The 18,198-nt window shown below is 42.2% G+C and overlaps 10 non-coding genes and 59 pseudogenes across 10 annotated transcripts; all 69 read right to left on the bottom strand.

The window, feature by feature from the left end:
• Positions 1–27: 27 nt before the first annotated feature.
• On the bottom strand, positions 28–146 carry LOC134962827 (5S ribosomal RNA; annotated as a pseudogene).
• A 107-nt stretch (positions 147–253) lies between these two features.
• Positions 254–372, bottom strand: LOC134960939 (5S ribosomal RNA; annotated as a pseudogene).
• A 333-nt stretch (positions 373–705) lies between these two features.
• LOC134959949 (5S ribosomal RNA) lies at positions 706–824 on the bottom strand (annotated as a pseudogene).
• Positions 825–931: 107 nt separating this feature from the next.
• Positions 932–1,050, bottom strand: LOC134963680 (5S ribosomal RNA; annotated as a pseudogene).
• Positions 1,051–1,157: 107 nt separating this feature from the next.
• Positions 1,158–1,276, bottom strand: LOC134963356 (5S ribosomal RNA; annotated as a pseudogene).
• Positions 1,277–1,383: 107 nt separating this feature from the next.
• On the bottom strand, positions 1,384–1,502 carry LOC134964793 (5S ribosomal RNA; annotated as a pseudogene).
• A 107-nt stretch (positions 1,503–1,609) lies between these two features.
• On the bottom strand, positions 1,610–1,728 carry LOC134960049 (5S ribosomal RNA; annotated as a pseudogene).
• Positions 1,729–1,835: 107 nt separating this feature from the next.
• Positions 1,836–1,954, bottom strand: LOC134962887 (5S ribosomal RNA; annotated as a pseudogene).
• Positions 1,955–2,061: 107 nt separating this feature from the next.
• Positions 2,062–2,181, bottom strand: LOC134964500 (5S ribosomal RNA; annotated as a pseudogene).
• Positions 2,182–2,503: 322 nt separating this feature from the next.
• LOC134961672 (5S ribosomal RNA) lies at positions 2,504–2,622 on the bottom strand (annotated as a pseudogene).
• A 333-nt stretch (positions 2,623–2,955) lies between these two features.
• Positions 2,956–3,074, bottom strand: LOC134962269 (5S ribosomal RNA; annotated as a pseudogene).
• A 107-nt stretch (positions 3,075–3,181) lies between these two features.
• LOC134960713 (5S ribosomal RNA) lies at positions 3,182–3,300 on the bottom strand (annotated as a pseudogene).
• Positions 3,301–3,407: 107 nt separating this feature from the next.
• Positions 3,408–3,526, bottom strand: LOC134961416 (5S ribosomal RNA; annotated as a pseudogene).
• A 322-nt stretch (positions 3,527–3,848) lies between these two features.
• Positions 3,849–3,967, bottom strand: LOC134961203 (5S ribosomal RNA; annotated as a pseudogene).
• A 107-nt stretch (positions 3,968–4,074) lies between these two features.
• LOC134961461 (5S ribosomal RNA) lies at positions 4,075–4,193 on the bottom strand (annotated as a pseudogene).
• A 107-nt stretch (positions 4,194–4,300) lies between these two features.
• LOC134959700 (5S ribosomal RNA) lies at positions 4,301–4,419 on the bottom strand. Its single transcript, XR_010187642.1, has one exon. It is a non-coding gene; the product is annotated as a 5S ribosomal RNA (ribosomal RNA).
• A 107-nt stretch (positions 4,420–4,526) lies between these two features.
• On the bottom strand, positions 4,527–4,645 carry LOC134964023 (5S ribosomal RNA; annotated as a pseudogene).
• A 107-nt stretch (positions 4,646–4,752) lies between these two features.
• Positions 4,753–4,871, bottom strand: LOC134960617 (5S ribosomal RNA; annotated as a pseudogene).
• A 107-nt stretch (positions 4,872–4,978) lies between these two features.
• Positions 4,979–5,097, bottom strand: LOC134960537 (5S ribosomal RNA; annotated as a pseudogene).
• Positions 5,098–5,204: 107 nt separating this feature from the next.
• On the bottom strand, positions 5,205–5,323 carry LOC134962878 (5S ribosomal RNA; annotated as a pseudogene).
• Positions 5,324–5,430: 107 nt separating this feature from the next.
• On the bottom strand, positions 5,431–5,549 carry LOC134961030 (5S ribosomal RNA). The gene has a single exon (XR_010187842.1). It is a non-coding gene; the product is annotated as a 5S ribosomal RNA (ribosomal RNA).
• Positions 5,550–5,656: 107 nt separating this feature from the next.
• Positions 5,657–5,775, bottom strand: LOC134959941 (5S ribosomal RNA; annotated as a pseudogene).
• Positions 5,776–5,882: 107 nt separating this feature from the next.
• LOC134964477 (5S ribosomal RNA) lies at positions 5,883–6,001 on the bottom strand. Its single transcript, XR_010188219.1, has one exon. It is a non-coding gene; the product is annotated as a 5S ribosomal RNA (ribosomal RNA).
• Positions 6,002–6,323: 322 nt separating this feature from the next.
• LOC134959819 (5S ribosomal RNA) lies at positions 6,324–6,442 on the bottom strand (annotated as a pseudogene).
• Positions 6,443–6,549: 107 nt separating this feature from the next.
• LOC134964554 (5S ribosomal RNA) lies at positions 6,550–6,668 on the bottom strand (annotated as a pseudogene).
• A 107-nt stretch (positions 6,669–6,775) lies between these two features.
• On the bottom strand, positions 6,776–6,894 carry LOC134961068 (5S ribosomal RNA). Its single transcript, XR_010187845.1, has one exon. It is a non-coding gene; the product is annotated as a 5S ribosomal RNA (ribosomal RNA).
• Positions 6,895–7,216: 322 nt separating this feature from the next.
• LOC134959687 (5S ribosomal RNA) lies at positions 7,217–7,335 on the bottom strand (annotated as a pseudogene).
• A 107-nt stretch (positions 7,336–7,442) lies between these two features.
• LOC134961715 (5S ribosomal RNA) lies at positions 7,443–7,561 on the bottom strand (annotated as a pseudogene).
• A 107-nt stretch (positions 7,562–7,668) lies between these two features.
• LOC134962386 (5S ribosomal RNA) lies at positions 7,669–7,787 on the bottom strand (annotated as a pseudogene).
• A 107-nt stretch (positions 7,788–7,894) lies between these two features.
• On the bottom strand, positions 7,895–8,013 carry LOC134963908 (5S ribosomal RNA; annotated as a pseudogene).
• A 105-nt stretch (positions 8,014–8,118) lies between these two features.
• Positions 8,119–8,237, bottom strand: LOC134961302 (5S ribosomal RNA; annotated as a pseudogene).
• A 107-nt stretch (positions 8,238–8,344) lies between these two features.
• On the bottom strand, positions 8,345–8,463 carry LOC134960748 (5S ribosomal RNA; annotated as a pseudogene).
• A 107-nt stretch (positions 8,464–8,570) lies between these two features.
• Positions 8,571–8,689, bottom strand: LOC134961412 (5S ribosomal RNA). Its single transcript, XR_010187903.1, has one exon. It is a non-coding gene; the product is annotated as a 5S ribosomal RNA (ribosomal RNA).
• A 107-nt stretch (positions 8,690–8,796) lies between these two features.
• On the bottom strand, positions 8,797–8,915 carry LOC134961054 (5S ribosomal RNA). The gene has a single exon (XR_010187844.1). It is a non-coding gene; the product is annotated as a 5S ribosomal RNA (ribosomal RNA).
• A 322-nt stretch (positions 8,916–9,237) lies between these two features.
• LOC134959686 (5S ribosomal RNA) lies at positions 9,238–9,356 on the bottom strand (annotated as a pseudogene).
• Positions 9,357–9,463: 107 nt separating this feature from the next.
• Positions 9,464–9,582, bottom strand: LOC134961714 (5S ribosomal RNA; annotated as a pseudogene).
• Positions 9,583–9,689: 107 nt separating this feature from the next.
• On the bottom strand, positions 9,690–9,808 carry LOC134962383 (5S ribosomal RNA; annotated as a pseudogene).
• A 107-nt stretch (positions 9,809–9,915) lies between these two features.
• LOC134963907 (5S ribosomal RNA) lies at positions 9,916–10,034 on the bottom strand (annotated as a pseudogene).
• A 107-nt stretch (positions 10,035–10,141) lies between these two features.
• On the bottom strand, positions 10,142–10,260 carry LOC134961300 (5S ribosomal RNA; annotated as a pseudogene).
• A 107-nt stretch (positions 10,261–10,367) lies between these two features.
• Positions 10,368–10,486, bottom strand: LOC134961979 (5S ribosomal RNA; annotated as a pseudogene).
• Positions 10,487–10,593: 107 nt separating this feature from the next.
• LOC134959982 (5S ribosomal RNA) lies at positions 10,594–10,712 on the bottom strand. The gene has a single exon (XR_010187682.1). It is a non-coding gene; the product is annotated as a 5S ribosomal RNA (ribosomal RNA).
• Positions 10,713–10,819: 107 nt separating this feature from the next.
• Positions 10,820–10,938, bottom strand: LOC134962727 (5S ribosomal RNA; annotated as a pseudogene).
• A 322-nt stretch (positions 10,939–11,260) lies between these two features.
• On the bottom strand, positions 11,261–11,379 carry LOC134964292 (5S ribosomal RNA). Its single transcript, XR_010188201.1, has one exon. It is a non-coding gene; the product is annotated as a 5S ribosomal RNA (ribosomal RNA).
• Positions 11,380–11,486: 107 nt separating this feature from the next.
• Positions 11,487–11,605, bottom strand: LOC134960410 (5S ribosomal RNA; annotated as a pseudogene).
• A 107-nt stretch (positions 11,606–11,712) lies between these two features.
• On the bottom strand, positions 11,713–11,831 carry LOC134961673 (5S ribosomal RNA; annotated as a pseudogene).
• Positions 11,832–11,938: 107 nt separating this feature from the next.
• LOC134962997 (5S ribosomal RNA) lies at positions 11,939–12,057 on the bottom strand (annotated as a pseudogene).
• Positions 12,058–12,164: 107 nt separating this feature from the next.
• Positions 12,165–12,283, bottom strand: LOC134962825 (5S ribosomal RNA; annotated as a pseudogene).
• Positions 12,284–12,390: 107 nt separating this feature from the next.
• On the bottom strand, positions 12,391–12,509 carry LOC134962628 (5S ribosomal RNA; annotated as a pseudogene).
• A 333-nt stretch (positions 12,510–12,842) lies between these two features.
• Positions 12,843–12,961, bottom strand: LOC134959948 (5S ribosomal RNA; annotated as a pseudogene).
• Positions 12,962–13,068: 107 nt separating this feature from the next.
• Positions 13,069–13,187, bottom strand: LOC134962996 (5S ribosomal RNA; annotated as a pseudogene).
• A 107-nt stretch (positions 13,188–13,294) lies between these two features.
• LOC134960443 (5S ribosomal RNA) lies at positions 13,295–13,413 on the bottom strand (annotated as a pseudogene).
• Positions 13,414–13,520: 107 nt separating this feature from the next.
• Positions 13,521–13,639, bottom strand: LOC134962083 (5S ribosomal RNA; annotated as a pseudogene).
• A 107-nt stretch (positions 13,640–13,746) lies between these two features.
• Positions 13,747–13,865, bottom strand: LOC134960442 (5S ribosomal RNA; annotated as a pseudogene).
• Positions 13,866–13,972: 107 nt separating this feature from the next.
• On the bottom strand, positions 13,973–14,091 carry LOC134960510 (5S ribosomal RNA). The gene has a single exon (XR_010187770.1). It is a non-coding gene; the product is annotated as a 5S ribosomal RNA (ribosomal RNA).
• A 107-nt stretch (positions 14,092–14,198) lies between these two features.
• On the bottom strand, positions 14,199–14,317 carry LOC134961459 (5S ribosomal RNA; annotated as a pseudogene).
• Positions 14,318–14,424: 107 nt separating this feature from the next.
• On the bottom strand, positions 14,425–14,543 carry LOC134960853 (5S ribosomal RNA; annotated as a pseudogene).
• A 107-nt stretch (positions 14,544–14,650) lies between these two features.
• On the bottom strand, positions 14,651–14,769 carry LOC134962069 (5S ribosomal RNA; annotated as a pseudogene).
• A 107-nt stretch (positions 14,770–14,876) lies between these two features.
• LOC134959794 (5S ribosomal RNA) lies at positions 14,877–14,995 on the bottom strand (annotated as a pseudogene).
• Positions 14,996–15,328: 333 nt separating this feature from the next.
• LOC134959947 (5S ribosomal RNA) lies at positions 15,329–15,447 on the bottom strand (annotated as a pseudogene).
• Positions 15,448–15,554: 107 nt separating this feature from the next.
• LOC134962995 (5S ribosomal RNA) lies at positions 15,555–15,673 on the bottom strand (annotated as a pseudogene).
• A 107-nt stretch (positions 15,674–15,780) lies between these two features.
• Positions 15,781–15,899, bottom strand: LOC134961606 (5S ribosomal RNA; annotated as a pseudogene).
• A 107-nt stretch (positions 15,900–16,006) lies between these two features.
• On the bottom strand, positions 16,007–16,125 carry LOC134964432 (5S ribosomal RNA; annotated as a pseudogene).
• Positions 16,126–16,232: 107 nt separating this feature from the next.
• LOC134963589 (5S ribosomal RNA) lies at positions 16,233–16,352 on the bottom strand (annotated as a pseudogene).
• Positions 16,353–16,459: 107 nt separating this feature from the next.
• On the bottom strand, positions 16,460–16,579 carry LOC134964515 (5S ribosomal RNA; annotated as a pseudogene).
• Positions 16,580–16,901: 322 nt separating this feature from the next.
• Positions 16,902–17,020, bottom strand: LOC134960040 (5S ribosomal RNA; annotated as a pseudogene).
• A 333-nt stretch (positions 17,021–17,353) lies between these two features.
• LOC134960973 (5S ribosomal RNA) lies at positions 17,354–17,472 on the bottom strand (annotated as a pseudogene).
• Positions 17,473–17,579: 107 nt separating this feature from the next.
• LOC134960441 (5S ribosomal RNA) lies at positions 17,580–17,698 on the bottom strand (annotated as a pseudogene).
• A 107-nt stretch (positions 17,699–17,805) lies between these two features.
• LOC134959071 (5S ribosomal RNA) lies at positions 17,806–17,924 on the bottom strand. Its single transcript, XR_010187165.1, has one exon. It is a non-coding gene; the product is annotated as a 5S ribosomal RNA (ribosomal RNA).
• Positions 17,925–18,031: 107 nt separating this feature from the next.
• LOC134963034 (5S ribosomal RNA) lies at positions 18,032–18,150 on the bottom strand (annotated as a pseudogene).
• Positions 18,151–18,198: the final 48 nt, after the last annotated feature.

Below are 18,198 nucleotides of genomic sequence, written 5' to 3'. Positions count from 1 at the left end.
AACAGAACGGAGTTGGCAGTATAAAAATATCTGCAGCACCTTGCATTCCCAGGTGGTCTCCCATCGAAATACTAACCAGGTCCAGCACTGCTTAGTTTCCAAGATCAGATGAGTTTGGGCGTATCCAGTGTGGTGTGGCTGTAGATGAACTGTGCGGTTTCTGTTAGAACTTTTCTACTTCTAGCTACTGGTACATAAATGAATAAATTTGAAAATGGAATGCGTCAACAGAATGGTGTTGGCAGTATAAAAATACCTACAGTGCCTTGTATTCCCAGGTGGTCTCCCATCCAAGTACTAACCAGGCCCAACACTGCTTAGCTTTCAAGATCAGGTGAGATTGGGCGTATCCAGTGTGGTGTGGCTGCAGATGAGCTTTGTGGTTTCTGTTAGAACTTTTCTACTTCTAACTGCTGGTACATTAATGAAAAAATTTGAAAATGGAATGCATCAACAGAACGGAGTTGGCTGTATAAAAATATGTGCAGCACCTTGCATTCCTAGGTGGTTTCACATTCAAGTACTAACCAGGCCCAGCGAAGCTTAGCTTCCAAGATCAGATGAGATTGGGCTTGTCCAGTGTGGTGTGGCTGTAGGTGAGCTTTGTGGTTTCTGTTAGAACTTTTCTACTTCTAACTACTGGTACATAAATGAATAAGTTTGAAAATCGAATGCATCAACAGAACGGTGTTGGCAGTGTAAAAATACCTACAGCACCTTGTATTCCCAGGTGGTCTCCCATCCAAGTACTAACCAGGCCCAACACTGCTTAGCTTCCAAGGTCAGATCAGATTGGGCGGATCCAGTGTGGTGTGGCTGCAGATGAGCTTTGTGGTTTCTGTTAGAACTTTTCTTCTTCTAACTACTGGTACATTAATGAAAAAATTTGAAAATGGAATGCATCAACAGAACGGAGTTGGCAGTATAAAAATATGTGCAGCACCTTGCATTCCCAGGTGGTTTCCCATTCAAGTACTAACCAGGCCCAGCGCAACTTAGCTTCCAAGATCAGATGAGATTGGGCGTGTCCAGTGTGGTGTGGCTGTAGATGAGCTTTGTGGTTTCTGTTAGAACTTTTCTACTTCTAACTACTGGTACATAAATGAATAAGTTTAAAAATCGAATGCATCAACAGAACGGTGTTGGCAGTATAAAAATACCTACAGCACCTTGTATTCCCAGGTGGTCTCCCATCCAAGTACTAACCAGACCCAACACTGCTTAGCTTCCAATGACAGATCAGATTGGGCGGATCCAATGTGGTGTGGCTGTAGATGAGCTTTGTGGTTTCTGTTAGAACTTTTCTACTTCTAACTACTGGTACATTAATGAAAAAATTTGAAAATGGAATGCATCAACAGAACGGAGTTGGCTGTATAAAAATATGTGCAGCACCTTGCATTCCCAGGTGGTTTCCCATTCAAGTACCAACCAGGCCCAGCGCAGCTTAGCTTCCAAGATCAGATGAGATTGGGCGTGTCCAGTGTGCTGTGGCTGTAGATGAGCTTTGTGGTTTCTGTTAGAACTTTTCTACTTCTAACTACTGGTACATAAATGAATAAGTTTGAAAATCGAATGCATCAACAGAACGGTGTTGGCAGTATAAAAATACCTACAGCACCTTGTATTCCCAGGTGGTCTCCCATCCAAGTACTAACCAGGCCCAACACTGCTTAGCTTCCAAGGTCAGATCAGATTGGGCGGATCCAGTGTGGTGTTGCTGTAGATGAGCTTTGTGGTTTCTGTTAGAACTTTTCAACTTCTAACTACTGGTAAATAAATGAAAAAGTTTTTAAATGGAATGCATCAACAGAACGGAGTTGGCAGTATAAAAATATCTGCAGCACCTTGCATTCCCAGGTGGTCTCCCATCCAAATACTAACCAGGCCTAGCACTGCTTAGTTTCCAAGATCAGATGAGATTGGGCGTATCCAGTATGGTGTGGCTGTAGATGAACTGTGCGGTTTCTGTTAGAACTTTTCTACTTCTAGCTACTGGTACATAAATGAATAAATTTGAAAATGGAATGCATCAACAGAATGGTGTTGGCAGTATAAAAATACCTATAGCACCTTGTATTCCCAGGTGGTCTCCCATCCAAGAACTAACCAGGCCCAACACTGCTTAGCTTCCAAAGGTCCGATCAGATTGAGTGGATCCAGTGTGGTGTGGCTGTAGATGAGCTTTGTGGTTTCTGTTAGAACTTTTCTACTTCTAACTACTGGTACATAAATGAACAGGTTTGAAAATGGAACGCATCAACAGAACGGTGTTGGCAGTATAAAAATACCTACAGCACCTTGTATTCCCAGGTGGTCTCCCAACCAAGTCCAGCACTGCTTAGCTTCCAAGATCAGATGAGATTGGGCGTATCCAGTGTGGTGTGGCTGCAGATGAGCTTTGTGGTTTCTGTTAGAACTTTTCTACTTCTAACTACTGGTACATAAATGAATAAGTTTGAAAATAAAATGCATCAACAGAATGTTGTTGGCAGTATAAAAATACCTACACCACCTCGTATTCCCAGGTGGTCTCCCACCCAAGTACTAAACAGGCCCAACACTGCTTAGCTTCCAAGATCAGATGACATTGGGTGTATCCAGCGTGGTGTCGCTGTAGATGAGCTTTGTGGTTTCTATTTGAACTTTTCTACTTCTAACTACTGGTACATAAATGAATTTTTTTTTAAATGGAATGCATCAACATAACGGAGTTGGCAGTATAAAAATATGTGCAGCACGTTGCATTCCCTGGTGGTTTCCCATTCAAGTACTAACCAGACCCAGCGCAGTTCAGCTTCCAAGATCAGATGAGAATGGGCGTGTCCAGTGTGGTGTGGCTGTAGATAAGCTTTGTGGTTTCTGTTAGAACTTTTCTACTTCTAACTACTGGTACATAAATGAATAAGTTTGAAAATCGAATGCATCAACAGAACGGTGTTGGCAGTATAAAAATACCTACAGCACCTTGTATTCCCAGGTGGTATCCCATCCAAGTACTAACCAGGCCCAACACTGCTTAGCTTCCAAGGTCAGATCAGATTGGGCAGATCCAGGGTGGTGTAGCTGTAGATGAGCTTAGTGGTTTCTGTTAGAATTTTTCTACTTCTAACTACTGGTACATAAATGAACAGGTTTGAAAATGGAACGCATCAACAGAACGGTGTTGGCAGTATAAAAATACCTACAGCACCTTGTATTCCCAGGTGGTCTCCCATCCAAGTACTAACCAGGCCCAACACTGCTTAGCTTCGAAGGTCAGATCAGATTGGGTGGATCCAGTGTGGTGTGACTGTAGATGAGTTTAGTGGTTTCTGTTAGAACTTTTCTACTTCTAACTACTGGTACATAAATGAATAAGTTTAAAATTCGAATGCATCAACAGAACGGTGTTGGCAGTATAAAAATACCTACAGCACCTTGTATTCCCAGGTGGTATCCCATCCAAGTACTAACCAGGCCCAACACTGCTTAGCTTCCAAGGTCAGATCAGAATGGGCGGATCCAGTGTGGTGTGGCTGTAGATGAGCTTTGTGGTTTCTGTTAGAACTTTTCTGCTTCTAACTACTGGTACATAAATGAACAGGTTTGAAAATGGAACGCATCAACAGAACGGTGTTGGCAGTATAAAAATACCTACAGCACCTTGTATTCCCAGGTGGTCTCCAAACCAAGTCCAGCACTTCTTAGCTTCCAAGATCAGATGAGATTGGGCGTATCCAGTGTGGTGTGGCTGCAGATGAGCTTTGTAATTTCTGTTAGAACTTTTCTACTTCTAACTACTGGTACATAAATGAATAAGTTTGAAAATAAAATGCATCAACAGAACGTTGTTGGCAGTATAAAAATACCTACAGCACCTCGTATTCCCAGGTGGTCTCCCACCCAAGTACTAAACAGGCCCAACACTGCTTAGCTTCCATAATCAGATGAGATTGGGCGTATCCAGCGTGGTGTCGCTGTAGATGAGCTTTGTGGTTTCTATTTGAACTTTTCTACTTCTAACTACTGGTACATAAATGAAATTTTTTTAAAATGGAATGCATCAACAGAACGGAGTTGGCAGTATAAAAATATCTGCAGCACCTTGCATTCCCAGGTGGTCTCCCATCCAAATACTAACCAGGTCCAGCACTGCTTAGTTTCCAAGATCAGATGAGATTGGGCGTATCCAGTGTGGTGTGGCTGTAGATGAACTGTGTGGTTTCTGTTAGAACTTTTCTACTTCTAGCTACTGGTACATAAATGAAAACATTTGAAAATGGTATGCATCAACAGAATGGTGTTGGCAGTATATAAATACCTACAGCACCTTGTATTCCCAGGTGGTCTCCCATCCAAGTACTAACCAGGCCCAACACTGCTTAGCTTCCAAGATCAGATGAGATTGGGCGTATCCAGTGTGGTGTGGCTGTAGAAGAGCATTGTGGTTTCTATTTGAACTTTTCTCCTTCTAGCTACTGCTACATAAATTAAAAAATTTGAAAATGGAATGCATCAACAGAACGGAGTTGGCAGTATAAAAATATGTGCAGCACCTTGCATTCCCAGGCGGTTTCCCAACCAAGTACTAACCAGGCCCAGCGCAGCTTAGCTTCCAAGATCAGATGACATTGGGCGTGTCCAGTGTGGTGTAGCTGCAGATGAGCTTTGCAGTTACTGATAGATCTTTTCTACTTCTAGCTACTGGAACATAAATGAATAAGTTTGAAAATGGAATGAATAAACAGAACGGTGTTGGCAGTATAAAAATTCCTACAGCACATTGTATTCCCAGGTGGTCTCCCATCCAAGTACTAACCAAGCCCAACACTGCTTAGCTTCCAAGATCAGATGAGATTGGGCGTATCCAGTATGGTGTGGCTCTAGATGAGCTCTGTGGTTTCTGTTAGAACTTTTCTACTTCTAACTACTGGTACATTAATGAATACGTTTGAAAATGGAATGCATCAACAGAACGGTGTTGGCAGTATAAAAATCCCTACAGCACTTTGTATTCCCAGGTGGTCTCCCATCCAAGTACTAAACAGGCCCAACACTGCTTAGCTTCCAAGATCAGATGAGATTGGGCGTATCCAGCGTGGTGTTGCTGTAGATGAGCTTTGTGGTTTCTATTTGAACTTTTCTACTTCTAACTACTGGTACATAAATGAAAAAAATTGAAAATGGAATGCATCAACAGAACGGAGTTGGCAGTATAAAAATATGTGCAGTACCTTGCATTCCCAGGTGGTTTCCCATTCAAGTACTAACCAGGCCCAGCGCTGCTTAGCTTCCAAGATCAGATGAGATTGGGCGTGTCCAGTGTGGTGTGGCTGTAGATGAGCTTTGTGGTTTCTGTTAGAACTTTTCTACTTCTAACTACTGGTACATAAATGAACAAGTTTGAAAATGGAATGCATCAACAGAACGGTGTTGGCAGTATAAAAATACCTACAGCACCTCGTATTCCCAGGTGGTCTCCCACCCAAGTACTAAACAGGCCCAACACTGCTTAGCTTCCAAGATCAGATGAGATTGGGCGTATACAGTGTGGTGTGGCTGCAGATGAGCTTTGTGGTTTCTGTTAGAACTTTTCTACTTCTAACTTCTGGTACATAAATGAATAAGTTTGAAAATAAAATGCATCAACAGAACGGTGTTGGCAGTATAAAAATACCTACAGCACCTCGTATTCCCAGGTGGTCTCCCACCCAAGTACTAAACAGGCCCAACTCTGCTTAGTTTCCAAGATCAGATGAGATTGGGCGTATACAGTGTGGTGTGGCTGTAGATAATCTTTGTGGTTTCTGTTAGAAATTTTCTAATTCTAACTACTGGTAAATAAATGAAAAAATGTGAAAATGGAATGCATCAGCAGAATGGTGTTGGCAGTATAAAAATACCTACAGCACCTTGTATTCCCAGGTGGTCTCCCATCCAAGTTCTAACCAGGCCCAACACTGCTTAGCTTCCAAGATCAGATGAGATTGGGCGTATCCAGTGTGGTGTGGCTGTAGATGAGCATTGTGGTTTCTATTTGAACTTTTCTACTTCTACCTACTGCTACATAAATGAACAGGTTTGAAAATGGAACGCATCAACAGAACGGTGTTGGCAGTATAAAAATACCTACAGCACCTTGTTTTCCCAGGTGGTCTCCCAACCAACTCCAGCACTGCTTAGCTTCCAAGATCAGATGAGATTGGGCGTATCCAGTGTGGTGTGGCTGCAGATGAGCTTTGTGGTTTCTGTTAGAACTTTTCTACTTCTTACTACTGGTACATAAATGAATAAGTTTGAAAATAAAATGCATCAACAGAACGTTGTTGGCAGTATAAAAATATCTACAGCACCTCGTACTCCCAGGTGGTCTCCCACCCAAGTACTAAACAGGCCCAACACTGCTTAGCCTCCAAGATCAGATGAGATTGGGCATATCCAGTGTGGTGTAGCTGTAGATAATATTTGTGGTTTCTGTTAGAACTTTTCTACTTCTAACTACTGGTAAATAAATGAAAACGTTTGAAAATGGAATGCATCAACAGAACGGAGTTGGCAGTATAAAAATATCTGAATCACCTTGCATTCCCAGGTGGTCTCCCATCCAAATACTAACCAAGCCCAGCACTGCTTAGTTTCCAAGATCAGATGAGATTGAGCGTATCCAGTGTGGTGTGGCTGTAGATGAACTGTGCGGTTTCTGTTAGAACTTTTCTACTTCTAGCTACTGGTACATAAATGAAAAAATTTGAAAATGGAATGCATCAACAAAATGGTGTTGGCAGTATAAAAATACCTACAGCACCTTGTATTCCCAGGTGGTCTCCCATCCAAGTATTAACCAGGCCCAACACTGCTTAGCTTCCAAGATCAGATGAGATTGGGCGTGTCCAGTGTGGTGTGGCTGTAGATGAGCTTTGTGGTTTCTGTTAGAACTTTTCTACTTCTAACTACTGGTACATAAATGAACAGTTTTGAAAATGGAATGCATCAACAGAACGGTGTTGGCAGTATAAAAATACCTACAGCACCTTGTATTCCCAAGTTGTCTCCCAACCAAGTCCAGCACTGCTTAGCTTCCAAGATCAGATGAGATTGGGCGTATCCAGTGTGGTGTGGCTGCAGATGAACTTTGTGGTTTCTGTTAGAACTTTTCTACTTATAACTACTGGTACATAAATGAATAAGTTTGAAAATAAAATGCATCAACAGAACGGTGTTGGCAGTATAAAAATTCCTACAGCACCTCGTATACCCAGGTGGTCTCCCACCCAAGTACTAAACAGGCCCAACACTGCTTAGCTTCCAAGATCAGATGAGATTGGGCGTATCCAGTGTGGTGTGGCTGTAGATGAACTGTGCGGTTTCTGTTAGAACTTTTCTACTTCTAGCTACTGGTACATAAATGAATAAATTTGAAAATGGAATGCATCAACAGAATGGTGTTGGCAGTATAAAAATACCTACAGCACTTTGTATTCCCAGGTGGTCTCCCATCCAAGTATTAACCAGGCCCAACACTGCTTAGCTTTCAAGATCAGATGAGATTAGGTGTATCCTGTGTGGTGTGGCTGTAGATGAGCTTTATGGTTTCTGTTAGAACTTTTCTACTTCTAGCTACTGGTACATAAATGAATAAATTTGATAATGGAATGCATCAACAGAATGGTGTTGGCAGTATAAAAATACCTACAGCACCTTGTATTCCCAGGTGGTCTCCTATCCTAGTACTAACCAGGCCCAATACTGCTTAGCTTCCAATGTCAGATCAGATTGGGCGTATCCAGTGTGGTGTGGCTGTAGATGAGCTTTGTGGTTTCTGTTAGAACTTTTCTACTTCTAACTACTGGTACATTAATGAAAAAATTTGAAAATGGAATGCATCAACAGAACGGAGTTGGCAGTATAAAAATATGTGCAGCACCTTGCATTCCCAGGTGGTTTCCCATTCAAGTACTAACCAGGCCCAGCTTAGCTTAGCTTCCAAGATCAGATGAGATTGGGCGTGTCCAGTGTGGTGTGGCTGTAGATGAGCTTTGTGGTTTCTGTTAGAACTTTTCTACTTCTAACTACTGGTACATAAATGAATGTTTGAAAATCGAATGCATCAACAGAACGGTGTTGGCAGTATAAAAATACCTACAGCACCTTGTATTCCCAGGTGGTCTCCCATCCAAGTACTAACCAGGCCCAACACTGCTTAGCTTCCAAGGTCAGATCCGATTAGGCGGATCCAGTGTGGTGTGGCTGTAGAAGAGCTTTGTGGTTTCTGTTAGAACTTTTCTACTTCTAACTACTGGTAAATAAATGAAAAAGTTTAAAAATGGAATGCATCAACAGAACGGAGTTGGCAGTATAAAAATATCTACAGCACCTTGCATTCCCAGGTGGTCTCCCATCAAAATACTAACCAGGCCCAGCACTGCTTAGTTTCCAAGATCAGATGAGTTTGGGCGTATCCAGTGTGGTGTGGCTGTAGATGAACTGTGCGGTTTCTGTTAGAACTTTTCTACTTCTAGCTACTGGTAAATAAATGAATAAATTTGAAAATGGAATGCGTCAAAAGAATGGTGTTGGCAGTATAAAAATACCTACAGCGCCTTGTATTCCCAGGTGGTCTCCCATCCAAGTACTAACCAGGCCCAACACTGCTTACCTTCCAAGATCAGATGAGATTGGGCGTGTCCAGTGTGGTGTGGCTGTAGATGAGCTTTGTGGTTTCTGTTAGAACTTTTCTACTTCTAACTACTGGTACATAAATGAATAAGTTTGAAAATCGAATGCATCAACAGAACGGTGTTGGCAGTATAAAAATACCTACAGCACCTTGTATTCCCAGGTGGTCTCCCATCCAAGTATTAACCAGGCCCAACACTGCTTAGCTTCCAAGATCAGATGAGATTGGGCGTGTCCAGTGTGGTGTGGCTGTAGATGAGCTTTGTGGTTTCTGTTAGAACTTTTCTACTTCTAACTACTGGTACATAAATGAACAGTTTTGAAAATGGAATGCATCAACAGAACGGTGTTGGCAGTATAAAAATACCTACAGCACCTTGTATTCCCAAGTGGTCTCCCAACCAAGTCCAGCACTGCTTAGCTTCCAAGATCAGATGAGATTGGGCGTATCCAGTGTGGTGTGGCTGCAGATGAACTTTGTGGTTTCTGTTAGAACTTTTCTACTTATAACTACTGGTACATAAATGAATAAGTTTGAAAATAAAATGCATCAACAGAACGGTGTTGGCAGTATAAAAATTCCTACAGCACCTCGTATACCCAGGTGGTCTCCCACCCAAGTACTAAACAGGCCCAACACTGCTTAGCTTCCAAGATCAGATGAGATTGGGCGTATCCAGTGTGGTGTGGCTGTAGATGAACTGTGCGGTTTCTGTTAGAACTTTTCTACTTCTAGCTACTGGTACATAAATGAATAAATTTGAAAAAGGAATGCATCAACAGAATGGTGTTGGCAGTATAAAAATACCTACAGCACTTTGTATTCCCAGGTGGTCTCCCATCCAAGTATTAACCAGGCCCAACACTGCTTAGCTTTCAAGATCAGATGAGATTAGGTGTATCCTGTGTGGTGTGGCTGTAGATGAGCTTTATGGTTTCTGTTAGAACTTTTCTACTTCTAGCTACTGGTACATAAATGAATAAATTTGATAATGGAATGCATCAACAGAATGGTGTTGGCAGTATAAAAATACCTACAGCACCTTGTATTCCCAGGTGGTCTCCTATCCTAGTACTAACCAGGCCCAATACTGCTTAGCTTCCAATGTCAGATCAGATTGGGCGTATCCAGTGTGGTGTGGCTGTAGATGAGCTTTGTGGTTTCTGTTAGAACTTTTCTACTTCTAACTACTGGTACATTAATGAAAAAATTTGAAAATGGAATGCATCAACAGAACGGAGTTGGCAGTATAAAAATATGTGCAGCACCTTGCATTCCCAGGTGGTTTCCCATTCAAGTACTAACCAGGCCCAGCTTAGCTTAGCTTCCAAGATCAGATGAGATTGGGCGTGTCCAGTGTGGTGTGGCTGTAGATGAGCTTTGTGGTTTCTGTTAGAACTTTTCTACTTCTAACTACTGGTACATAAATGAATAAGTTTGAAAATCGAATGCATCAACAGAACGGTGTTGGCAGTATAAAAATACCTACAGCACCTTGTATTCCCAGGTGGTCTCCCATCCAAGTACTAACCAGGCCCAACACTGCTTAGCTTCCAAGGTCAGATCCGATTAGGCGGATCCAGTGTGGTGTGGCTGTAGAAGAGCTTTGTGGTTTCTGTTAGAACTTTTCTACTTCTAACTACTGGTAAATAAATGAAAAAGTTTAAAAATGGAATGCATCAACAGAACGGAGTTGGCAGTATAAAAATATCTGCAGCACCTTGCATTCCCAGGTGGTCTCCCATCAAAATACTAACCAGGCCCAGCACTGCTTAGTTTCCAAGATCAGATGAGTTTGGGCGTATCCAGTGTGGTGTGGCTGTAGATGAACTGTGCGGTTTCTGTTAGAACTTTTCTACTTCTAGCTACTGGTAAATAAATGAATAAATTTGAAAATGGAATGCGTCAAAAGAATGGTGTTGGCAGTATAAAAATACCTACAGCGCCTTGTATTCCCAGGTGGTCTCCCATCCAAGTACTAACCAGGCCCAACACTGCTTAGCTTCCAAGATCAGATGAGATTGGGCGTGTCCAGTGTGGTGTGGCTGTAGATGAGCTTTGTGGTTTCTGTTAGAACTTTTCTACTTCTAACTACTGGTACATAAATGAATAAGTTTGAAAATCGAATGCATCAACAGAACGGTGTTGGCAGTATAAAAATACCTACAGCACCTTGTATTCCCAGGTGGTCTCCCATCCAAGTACTAACCAGGCCCAACACTGCTTAGCTTCCAAGGTCAGATCCGATTAGTCGGATCCAGTGTGGTGTGGCTGTAGAAGAGCTTTGTGGTTTCTGTTAGAACTTTTCTACTTCTAACTACTGGTACATAAATGAACAGTTTTGAAAATGGAATGCATCAACAGAACGGTGTTAGCAGTATAAAAATACCTACAGCACCTTGTATTCCCAAGTGGTCTCCCAACCAAGTCCAGCACTGCTTAGCTTCCAAGATCAGATGAGATTGAGCGTATCCAGAGTGGTGTGGCTGCAGATGAGCTTTGTGGTTTCTGTTAGAACTTTTCTACTTCTAACTACTGGTACATAAATGAATAAATTTGAAAATGGAATGCATCAACAGAATGGTGTTGGCAGTATAAAAATACCTACAGCACCTTGTATTCCCAGGTGGTCTCCCACCCAAGTACTAAACAGGCCAAACACTGCTTAGCTTCCAAGATCAGATGAGATTGGGCGTATCCAGTGTGGTGTGGCTGTAGATGAACTGTGCGGTTTCTGTTAGAACTTTTCTACTTCTAGCTACTGGTACATAAATGAATAAATTTGAAAATGGAATGCATCAACAGAATGGTGTTGGCAGTATAAAAATACCTACAGCACCTTGTATTCCCAGGTGGTCTCCCATCCAAGTATTAACCAGGCCCAACACTGCTTAGCTTTCAAGATCAGATGAGATTAGGTGTATCCTGTGTGGTGTGGCTGTAGATGAGCTTTATGGTTTCTGTTAGAACTTTTCTACTTCTAGCTACTGGTACATAAATGAATAAATTTGATAATGGAATGCATCAACAGAATGGTGTTGGCAGTATAAAAATACCTACAGCACCTTGTATTCCCAGGTGGTCTCCTATCCAAGTACTAACCAGGCCCAACACTGCTTAGCTTTCAAGATTAGTTGAGATTGGGCGTATCCAGTGTGGTGTGGCTGTAGATGAGCTTTGTGGTTTCTGTTAGAACTTTTCTACTTCTAACTACTGGTACATTAATGAAAAAATTTGAAAATGGAATGCATCAACAGAACGGAGTTGGCAGTATAAAAATATGTGCAGCACCTTGCATTCCCAGGTGGTTTCCCATTCAAGTACTAACCAGGCCCAGCGCAGCTTAGCTTCCAAGATCAGATGAGATTGGGCGTGTCCAGTGTGGTGTGGCTGTAGATGAGCTTTGTGGTTTCTGTTAGAACTTTTCTACTTCTAACTACTGGTACATAAATGAATAAGTTTGAAAATAAAATGCATCAACAGAACGGAGTTGGCAGTATAAAAATATCTGCAGCACCTTGCATTCCCAGGTGGTCTCCCATCGAAATACTAACCAGGTCCAGCACTGCTTAGTTTCCAAGATCAGATGAGTTTGGGCGTATCCAGTGTGGTGTGGCTGTAGATGAACTGTGCGGTTTCTGTTAGAACTTTTCTACTTCTAGCTACTGGTACATAAATGAATAAATTTGAAAATGGAATGCGTCAACAGAATGGTGTTGGCAGTATAAAAATACCTACAGCGCCTTGTATGCCCAGGTGGTCTCCCATCCAAGTACTAACCAGGCCCAACACTGCTTAGCTTTCAAGATCAGGTGAGATTGGACGTATCCAGTGTGGTGTGGCTGCAGATGAGCTTTGTGGTTTCTGTTAGAACTTTTCTACTTCTAACTGCTGGTACATTAATGAAAAAATTTGAAAATGGAATGCATCAACAGAACGGAGTTGGCTGTATAAAAATATGTGCAGCACCTTGCATTCCTAGGTGGTTTCACATTCAAGTACTAACCAGGCCCAGCGAAGCTTAGCTTCCAAGATCAGATGAGATTGGGCTTGTCCAGTGTGGTGTGGCTGTAGATGAGCTTTGTGGTTTCTGTTAGAACTTTTCTACTTCTAACTACTGGTACATAAATGAATAAGTTTGAAAATCGAATGCATCAACAGAACGGTGTTGGCAGTATAAAAATACCTACAGCACCTTGTATTCCCAGGTGGTCTCCCATCCAAGTACTAACCAGGCCCAACACTGCTTAGCTTCCAAGGTCAGATCAGATTGGGCGGATCCAGTGTGGTGTGGCTGCAGATGAGCTTTGTGGTTTCTGTTAGAACTTTTCTTCTTCTAACTACTGGTACATTAATGAAAAAATTTGAAAATGGAATGCATCAACAGAACGGAGTTGGCAGTATAAAAATATGTGCAGCACCTTGCATTCCCAGGTGGTTTCCCATTCAAGTACTAACCAGGCCCAGCGCAGCTTAGCTTCCAAGATCAGATGAGATTGGGCGTGTCCAGTGTGGTGTGGCTGTAGATGAGCTTTGTGGTTTCTGTTAGAACTTTTCTTCTTCTAACTACTGGTACATAAATGAACAGGTTTGAAAATGGAACGCATCAACAGAACGGTGTTGGCAGTATAAAAATACCTACAGCACCTTGTATTCCCAGGTGGTCTCCCATCCAAGTACTAACCAGGCCCAACACTGCTTAGCTTCGAAGGTCAGATCAGATTGGGTGGATCCAGTGTGGTGTGGCTGTAGATGAGTTTAGTGGTTTCTGTTAGAACTTTTCTACTTCTAACTACTGGTACATAAATGAATAAGTTTGAAAATCGAATGCATCAACAGAACGGTGTTGGCAGTATAAAAATACCTACAGCACCTTGTATTCCCAGGTGGTATCCCAACCAAGTACTAACCAGGCCCAACACTGCTTAGCTTCCAAGGTCAGATCAGATTGGGCGGATCCAGGGTGGTGTAGCTGTAGATGAGCTTAGTGGTTTCTGTTAGAATTTTTCTACTTCTAACTACTGGTACATAAATGAACAGGTTTGAAAATGGAACGCATCAACAGAACGGTATTGGCAGTATAAAAATACCTACAGCACCTTGTATTCCCAGGTGGTCTCCCATCCAAGTACTAACCAGGCCCAACACTGCTTAGCTTCGAAGGTCAGATCAGATTGGGTGGATCCAGTGTGGTGTGGCTGTAGATGAGCTTAGTGGTTTCTGTTAGAACTTTTCTACTTCTAACTACTGGTACATAAATGAATAAGTTTGAAAATAAAATGCATCAACAGAACGTTGTTGGCAGTATAAAAATACCTACAGCACCTCATATTCCCAGGTGGTCTCCCATCCAAGTACTAAACAGGCCCAACACTGCTTAGCTACCAAGATCAGATGAGATTGGGCGTATCCAGTGTGGTGTGGCTGTAGATAATCTTTGTGGTTTCTGTTAGAACTTTTCTACTTCTAACTACTGGTAAATAAATGAAAAAGTTTGAAAATGTAATGCATCAACAGAACGGAGTTGGCAGTATAAAAATATCTGCAGCACCTTGCATTCCCAGGTGGTCTCCCATCCAAATACTAACCAGGTCCAGCACTGCTTAGTTTCCAAGATCAGATGAGATTGGGCGTATCCAGTGTGGTGTGGCTGTAGATGAACTGTGTGGTTTCTGTTAGAACTTCTCTACTTCTAGCTACTGGTACATAAATGAAAAAAATTGAAAATGGAATGCATCAACAGAATGGTGTTGGCAGTATAAAAATACCTACAGCACCTTGTATTCCCAGGTGGTCTCCCATCCAAGTACTAACCAGGCCCGACACTGCTTAGCTTCCAAGGTCAGATCCGATTGGGCGGATCCAGTGTGGTGTGGCTGTAGAAGAGCTTTGTGGTTTATGTTAGAACTTTTCTACTTCTAACTACTGGTAAATAAATGAAAAAGTTTAAAAATGGAATGCATCAACAGAACGGAGTTGGCAGTATAAAAATATCTGCAGCACCTTGCATTCCCAGGTGGTCTCCCATCGAAATACTAACCAGGCCCAGCACTGCTTAGTTTCCAAGATCAGATGAGTTTGGGCGTATCCAGTGTGGTGTGGCTGTAGATGAACTGTGCGGTTTCTGTTAGAACTTTTCTACTTCTAGCTACTGGTACATAAATGAATAAATTTGAAAATGGAATGCATCAACAGAATGGTGTTGGCAGTATAAAAATACCTACAGCGCCTTGTATTCCCAGGTGGTCTCCCATCCAAGTACTAACCAGGCCCAACACTGCTTAGCTTTCAAGATCAGGTGAGATTGGGTGTATCCAGTGTGGTGTGGCTGCAGATGAGCTTTGTGGTTTCTGTTAGAACTTTTCTACTTCTAACTGCTGGTACATTAATGAAAAAATTTGAAAATGGAATGCATCAACAGAACGGAGTTGGCAGTATAAAAATATGTGCAGCACCTTGCATTCCTAGGTGGTTTCACATTCAAGTACTAACCAGGCCCAGCGAAGCTTAGCTTCCAAGATCAGATGAGATTGGGCTTGTCCAGTGTGGTGTGGCTGTAGATGAGCTTTGTGGTTTCTGTTAGAACTTTTCTACTTCTAACTACTGGTACATAAATGAATAAGTTTGAAAATCGAATGCATCAACAGAACGGTGTTGGCAGTATAAAAATACCTACAGCACCTTGTATTCCCAGGTGGTCTCCCATCCAAGTACTAACCAGGCCCAACACTGCTTAGCTTCCAAGGTCAGATCAGATTGGGCGGATCCAGTGTGGTGTGGCTGCAGATGAGCTTTGTGGTTTCTGTTAGAACTTTTCTTCTTCTAACTACTGGTACATTAATGAAAAAATTTGAAAATGGAATGCATCAACAGAACGGAGTTGGCAGTATAAAAATATGTGCAGCACCTTGCATTCCCAGGTGGTTTCCCATTCAAGTACTAACCAGGCCCAGCGCAGCTTAGCTTCCAAGATCAGATGAGATTGGGCGTGTCCAGTGTGGTGTGGCTGTAGATGAGCTTTGTGGTTTCTGTTAGAACTTTTCTACTTCTAACTACTGGTACATAAATGAATAAGTTTAAAAATCGAATGCATCAACAGAACGGTGTTGGCAGTATAAAAATACCTACAGCACCTTGTATTCCCAGGTGGTCTCCCATCCAAGTACTAACCAGACCCAACACTGCTTAGCTTCCAATGTCAGATCAGATTGGGCGGATCCAGTGTGGTGTGGCTGTAGATGAGCTTTGTGGTTTCTGTTAGAACTTTTCTACTTCTAACTACTGGTACATTAATGAAAAAATTTGAAAATGGAATGCATCAACAGAACGGAGTTGGCAGTATAAAAATATGTGCAGCACCTTGCATTCCCAGGTGGTTTCCCATTCAAGTACCAACCAGGCCCAGCGCAGCTTAACTTCCAAGATCGGATGAGATTGGGCGTGTCCAGTGTGCTGTGGCTGTAGATGAGCTTTGTGGTTTCTGTTAGAACTTTTCTACTTCTAACTACTGGTACATAAATGAATAAGTTTGAAAATCGAATGCATCAACAGAACGGTGTTGGCAGTATAAAAATACCTACAGCACCTTGTATTCCCAGGTGGTCTCCCATCCAAGAACTAACCAGGCCCAACACTGCTTAGCTTCCAAAGGTCAGATCAGATTGAGCGGATCCAGTGTGGTGTGGCTGTAGATGAGCTTTGTGGTTTCTGTTAGAACTTTTCTACTTCTAACTACTGGTAAATAAATGAAAAAGTTTGAAAATGGAATGCATCAACAGAACGGAGTTGGCAGTATAAAAATACCTATAGCACCTTGTATTCCCAGGTGGTCTCCCATCCAAGAACTAACCAGGCCCAACACTGCTTAGCTTCCAAAGGTCAGATCAGATTGAGCGGATCCAGTGTGGTGTGGCTGTAGATGAGCTTTGTGGTTTCTGTTAGAACTTTTCTACTTCTAACTACTGGTACATAAATGAACAGGTTTGAAAATGGAACGCATCAACAGAACGGTGTTGGCAGTATAAAAATACCTACAGCACCTTGTATTCCCAGGTGGTCTCCCAACCAAGTCCAGCACTGCTTAGCTTCCAAGATCAGATGAGATTGGGCGTATCCAGTGTGGTGTGGCTGCAGATGAGCCTTGTGGTTTCTGTTAGAACTTTTCTACTTCTAACTACTGGTACATAAATGAATAAGTTTGAAAATAAAATGCATCAACAGAATGTTGTTGGCAGTATAAAAATACCTACACCACCTCGTATTCCCAGGTGGTCTCCCACCCAAGTACTAAACAGGCCCAACACTGCTTAGCTTCCAAGATCAGATGAGATTGGGCGTATCCAGCGTGGTGTCGCTGTAGATGAGCTTTGTGGTTTCTATTTGAACTTTTCTACTTCTAACTACTGGTACATAAATGAATTTTTTTTAAAATGGAATGCATCAACATAACGGAGTTGGCAGAATAAAAATATGTGCAGCACGTTGCATTCCCAGGTGGTTTCCCATTCAAGTACTAACCAGACCCAGCGCAGTTCAGCTTCCAAGATCAGATGAGATTGGGCGTGTCCAGTGTGGTGTGGCTGTAGATAAGCTTTGTGGTTTCTGTTAGAACTTTTCTACTTCTAACTACTGGTACATAAATGAATAAGTTTGAAAATCGAATGCATCAACAGAACGGTGTTGGCAGTATAAAAATACCTACAGCACCTTGTATTCCCAGGTGGTATCCCATCCAAGTACTAACCAGGCCCAACACTGCTTAGCTTCCAAGGTCAGATCAGATTGGGCGGATCCAGGGTGGTGTGGCTGTAGATGAGCTTAGTGGTTTCTGTTAGAACTTTTCTACTTCTAACTACTGGTACATAAATGAACAGGTTTGAAAATGGAACGCATCAACAGAACGGTGGTGGCAGTATAAAAATACCTACAGCACCTTGTATTCCCAGGTGGTCTCCCATCCAAGTACTAACCAGGCCCAACACTGCTTAGCTTCGAAGGTCAGATCAGATTGGGTGGATCCAGTGTGGTGTGGCTGTAGATGAGCTTAGTGGTTTCTGTTAGAACTTTTCTACTTCTAACTACTGGTACATAAATGAATAAGTTTGAAAATAAAATGCATCAACAGAACGTTGTTGGCAGTATAAAAATACCTACAGCACCTCATATTCCCAGGTGGTCTCCCATCCAAGTACTAAACAGTCCCAACACTGCTTAGCTTCCAAGATCAGATGAGATTGGGCGTATCCAGTGTGGTGTGGCTGTAGATAATCTTTGTGGTTTCTGTTAGAACTTTTCTACTTCTAACTACTGGTAAATAAATGAAAAAGTTTGAAAATGTAATGCATCAACAGAACGGAGTTGGCAGTATAAAAATATCTGCAGCACCTTGCATTCCCAGGTGGTCTCCCATCCAAATACTAACCATGTCCAGCACTGCTTAGTTTCCAAGATCAGATGAGATTGGGCGTATCCAGTGTGGTGTGGCTGTAGATGAACTGTGTGGTTTCTGTTAGAACTTCTCTACTTCTAGCTACTGGTAC

Source organism: Pseudophryne corroboree, chromosome 9, assembly GCF_028390025.1.
Source record: "Pseudophryne corroboree isolate aPseCor3 chromosome 9, aPseCor3.hap2, whole genome shotgun sequence".
NCBI lineage: Eukaryota > Metazoa > Chordata > Amphibia > Anura > Myobatrachidae > Pseudophryne > Pseudophryne corroboree.
This window is presented reverse-complemented; position numbering and strand designations above follow the sequence as displayed.